The following is a 6,000-nucleotide window of genomic DNA, read 5'->3' on the forward strand; positions in this document are numbered from 1 at the left end:
TTTCAATGTATTTAACACATATATTTGTTGCCATTTTTTTTTCAAAATTATATTTTTAATTTTTTTTGCTATATGAGTTGATCAGAATGCACTTTTTATTTTGCTGTTATATTACTTCACTGAGCAGGAATCAAAGCTTTGTAGGGACAACATTCTTACCTTGTACATATTGTAGAGAAGAGCAATTTGATGACATTTTGTGAAATGGCCCGCTTCAGTTTTCAGTGGTGCTGACGTGCTTACAAGAATTCCTGATACCATTATCTGATACCATCCATTAGTTTTATCTTTAAGACAAATACACCATAACCTTAGAAATCTTTTGCTTACTAAATATTTTGATCACCTATTAAGTCAAAGTTAGTCTTAAAGTCAATATTTTTATACAAATAACTTATCTGTGTGCTTTATTATTATGTTGGCTTTGAAAAAGCCAATATATTGTTATTGCTTTTAAACTTATATCTTATTATTCTACCCCCTCAAAATTTCTGACACTAACTCGTCCTAGACCTTTCAAGCTACATGTACCAAATTTTCCACGGACCTTCAGACTGGTCTGACTTAGTGTGCTATATCTTTTCTAACTGATGGGACCTTCCGAATTCCTAAACTGGGCGCTCAAACACCCCAAAATTCCCATTGACTTAACATTGAGACAAACTTTGACGGGTCATAGCTGCGAGTGAGAACCTTGTAGAAACTTGTGGCTTACCACATTTAAGGAGGCTGACTGGCTGTGTAAGAACATACCTCACAATGGGGTGTAAGCTGTACCTCTGGGGTGTAAGAGGCCCCCAAAATTTCCCATTGACTTATAATGGGACAGGAAACATGCCCATATAAGGGAATAAAAGCGTCCCAGATGGAATATCTTTACTTTAGAGCGTCATAGAGACATGGGGGTGGGCTCATTTTACTCAGTCATCCTATCAGTCTCTTAGGATCGCCCCAAAGCTATTTAGCCACACCCCTAGCAACAATTTTGGGTACCCTAGCAACATCTCCCATAGACTACCATTATAAAAAGCCCAGATGGATATCTTTGCACCAGAGTGTCATAGAGACATAGGGGTGGGCTCATTTTACTCAGGCATCCAATCAGTCTTAATAGGATTCTTATTGAGGTGTTAAGCCACGCCCCTAGCAACCAAATATGAGCACCCTAGCAACATAATAAACAAAGCCTTATAGACCTTTTGCAAGTCGACGTCACAGTTACGTCACGCGCGCATGTGGTGGCAGAAAAACAGTGGAAATGAATGAGACACGAGTGAAACGAACAATATAACTCACTAGAAAATGTTTTGTTGTGCTGTTGAGTGTCAGAATAGGAATGCCAAAATAGATGACCTTCATTTTTATAGTATATCGTCGTCGAAGACACCATTTGAAGATAAACGTAGGTGTTTATGATTGCAATAAAAGCCCTCAACCGGACAGACTGGAGTGATGAAATCATCTGAAAATCTTTTAATTATTTGAATAGAAAATAATTAGAGAAGATATCCGGAGTTCTGTCGAAGTCTGATCCCTCTACGCAGGGGCGTCAGTTTGTGTTGAAAAGTGGTGGGGACAAAAGTTTAGATGAAAAAACATTACAGCAGGACTGGAAAAATATTCAATAACGGCGAATCAAAATGGGCAAAGTGTACAGTACAGTAGGCCGGTCAACAACACAAAAATACTCAGCATAAAACCCTCAACAATGTCGACTACACATGTAACAGTCCCTGCAACACCAGCTCAACCGAACAGTGCCAAAGCACCATTACTGATGAAAACAGCAGCATGTTAAGTCAATGATTAAAATAAATTCATTACATATGTAAAAGAAAACACACCAAAAGCATACAACACAACATATGTGACCCTGGACCACAAAACCAGTTGTACACTGCAAAAAAATGAATTTCAAGAACAAATTTTCTTTGTATTTTAGTCTTGTTTTCAGTAAAATATCTAAAAATTCTTAAATAAAGCATTCTTGATGAGAAAAATGACCTAAGAAAATAAGTCTAGTTTTTAGACCGAAAATACCAAATGTTAGTGATTTTGTGCATAAAACAAGCAAAAAAATTGCCAATGGGGTAAGCAAAAAAATCTTGAACATTTTTCTTAAACACTAAATTCAGGAAAAATTCTAGAAAAAAATGCTTTCCCCATTGGCAGATTTTTTTTGCTTGTTTTATGCACAAAATCACTTAAATTTGATATTTTTGATAGATTTTTGCTCATCAAGAAAAAGCATCTTAATTTAAGAATTTTTTGATATTTTTACTGAAAACAAGACAAAAATACTAATTATTTTTTTTTTACAAATTACTAATTATTTTTTTTCTTGAAAATCTGACTTTCTTAGTATTCTTGTTTTGTTTTCAGTAGAAATATCTAAAAAATTCTTAAATCAAGATGTATTTTCTTGATGAGCAAAATGACCTAAGAAAATAAGTCTAGTTTTTAGACAAAAAAATATACAATCTAAGTGAGTTTGTGCTTAAAACAAGCAAGCATATCTTCCGATGGTGTGACAAAATTTTGCTTAATTAAGTGTTTTAAAAAAAAGACATTTTATTTTTAGATTTTTTCTCACCCCATTGGCAGATATTTTTGCTTGTTTTAATCACAAATTCACTTAAATTGGATATTTTTTGTCTAAAAACTAGAAAATCATCTTGGTTTAAGAATGTTTAGATATTTCTACTGAAAACAAGACAAAAATGCTAAGTAAGAAAGACTTTTTGCAGCAGGTTTGTTTGATTTTGCAGAACATTTTAATCAAATGCTTTCAAAAAGTGGTACTTAGAAAGATTAAAGATTTTAATTAGTTCATAATATCAATAATTTTACCATTTATTAAAGTTTTCGTATTTTTTTTTTCATTTTCTATTACTTCTTTTTACCATATATCTTAGCCTATGTCTTCTTCCTGTTTGTTCTAAATTATGATGTTTACTAATAAATATATAAACATAGCACACACACACACACACACACACACACACACACACACACACACACACACACACACACACACACACACACACACACACACACACACACACACACACACACACACACACACACACACACACGATGTAAAGTGTTAATAATATATAAACAGGCCTATACAAATTAATTTGTATGTAAACATAATAGTTTTGGATCAAACACGTAGGATAAAAATATAAGGAAGAAATTGAAAACAGGAAATGATTAAGTGTTTAATAAAAGATATTATACAGAATACATGATATTATTGCTCTTATAAGTACTTCAGAGATTCATACTGTAAAAATAATTGATTTAGCAATAAAGAACAATACATATACATTACATACATGCAAGCATATCAGTGGCCAAGCCATTAAAACTTTTAATTTATTTAAAAAATAAACGTAACTTGGTGAAAACGTTATAAGAAACATTACACTTAAGAGAAATATAGGGGAAACAGACTTCTACAGAACACCGGATCCTTAAAAATCACAGTTTAACGCTAAAACACTTCACACAGCTATTGAGAAGCATTCACTTTCTGCCACCAGTTGGGCTCCGCCCACAAAAAACGTCATCTCTGTTTGCAAACACGCAAAAGGTCTATATCTCTGGATCTGAACATCATAGAGACATGGGGGTTGGGTCTTTGGGTCATGTTAGCTTCATGCTAGCTCCATGCTAAGTCATACTAGGTTCATGCTAGTTTCATGCTAGCTTTATGCTAATTTCATAATATAGCTTGCTAACTTCATGCTAAATCATGCTAGCTTCATGTTAAATATTGTTAGCTTCACGCTAAATAGTGCTAGCTTCATGCTAATCATGCTAGCATCATGCTAATCATGCTAGCATCATGCTAATCATGCTAACTTCACGTTAAATCATGTTAGCTTCACGCTAATCATGCTAACCTCATGTTTACTTCATGCTAATCATGCTAGCTTCATGCTAATCATGTTAGCATCATGCTAGCTTCATGCTAATCATGCTAGCTTCATGCTAGCTTCATGCGTATCATGCTAGCTTCATGCTAGCTTCATGCTAATCATGCTAGCTTCATGCTAGCTTCATGCTAATCATGCTAGCATCATGTTAGCTTCATGCTAATCATGTTAGCATCATGCTAGCTTCATGCTAATCATGCTATCATCATGCTAGCTTCATGCTAATCATGCTAGCTTCATGCTAATCATGCTATCATCATGCTAGCTTCATGCTAATCATGCTAGCATCATGCTAGCTTCATGCTAATCATGCTAGAATCATGCTAGCTTCATGCTAATCATGCTAACTTCATGCTAGCTTTATGCTAATCATGCTAGCATCATGTTAGCTTCATGCTAATCATGCTAACTTCATGTTAGCTTAATGCTAATCATGTTAGCATCATGCTATCTTCATGCTAATCATGCTAGCATTGTACTAGCTTCATGCTAATCATGCTAACTTCATGTTAGCTTAATGCTAATCATGTTAGCATCATGCTATCTTCATGCTAATCATGCTAGCATTGTACTAGCTTCATGCTAATCATGCTAGCTTCATGCTAATCATGCTAACTTCATTCCAATCATGTTGTCTTCATGATAAATCAAGCTGTATTCATTCTTAATCATGCAAACAACCAGCTAGACTAAATTGAACGTCTTAACTTTACGTTTATCCTGTGAAACTGCTCAGGCCACGCTTTTTCAATCCAACATAAAGTTTGTCTTCAAACTTTAATATCTAGTTATTATTATTATTTAAAGTTATGTGCCCTCATATTTAAAAGCATTAGCCTCCTACCCTCCTTGAAATGACCTCTCTTCACTTCCTGCAGGGAGAAGGATGATGTGATGATGGAGACTAAGCATCTGTAGTGTTAAACACACAGTTTAAATGTGTTAGGAGTTAGTCAGTGAACCTGTAGGGGAACTTAGGGAAGTCTCAGCTAGTTTGAGCAGCAGGTCAGACTCAGAAGGACTGACACCTGCATAGAGCCCATTAGGAAGAGCATTGTATGTGACTTGTATTAATAAAGTTTGGTCCGTTTGAAAATATTGCCTGAATGCAAACTGAACCAGAAAGAAATTGCAACATTGCAATCATTTAAGCCCTTGTTTCAGAACAAAGCAATTGATCTATGTGTGAAAATGTATGTGTGATCTCTCATTTAAAGTCTGTATTTAATCAGTGCTTGTGTGGGTCATCTGCATACGGTGAGGATAACCTTCATTGTAACTTCTGTTGTCTGCAACACATTCGCTTTTATCGTCACCTTCTGAGACAAATATATGTTTACATCTTTTAACATATAAACATTAGTGCTGTTAGAAAACATAAACAACCTTATGAGACAAGACAAGAGTTCACTGAGATAAGCCACTGAGCACTGGGCACTGATGTCCCACGATTATGTGACCCTGACTGTAAAATCCAGACTAGTGATGAGATGATGAGATTAGGATCATCAAAGTTTTATGTACAATGTTAACACAATTAATAGATGTGTAAAGTACTCAAGCATTTTTACTTTATCAAAGTCCATTTTTCAATATCTGTGTTTTTCTTTTACTTTAATACCATTTGAAGAATCATACTTTTTATTCCATTACATTTCGCATAAAAATAAATGAATACATAAAAAATCTAGTACTTAATTACAAGTAAAAAAACATATACTAGTTTGTGAAGTATTTAAGTAAAAATGCAATTGAGTAAGAAGTATAATGTTGTGAAGTAAAAGTTTGCAAAAGAAAAAAAAACACTCTGATAAGATACAGAGACTTTTTAACACTTTAGTACTTTACACCTCTGACAATAAATCTTCATGAGAACGGCACTTTTAAAAAAAGCAATGTTGTCTACTGATGAACAATTGTTAACAATAAAAAAACTTTATGTGTTTTATGACGGTTGCCATCCAGGTTAACAAAATACCAAATCGATGGATGTTGTCCAGAACTACATTATCCAGAAGAGCAACGGAGTCAGTGAACGCAGCCAATAGGAATCGAG

This window comes from Paramisgurnus dabryanus, chromosome 19 (assembly GCF_030506205.2).
Source record: "Paramisgurnus dabryanus chromosome 19, PD_genome_1.1, whole genome shotgun sequence".
Taxonomy (NCBI): Eukaryota; Metazoa; Chordata; class Actinopteri; order Cypriniformes; family Cobitidae; genus Paramisgurnus; species Paramisgurnus dabryanus.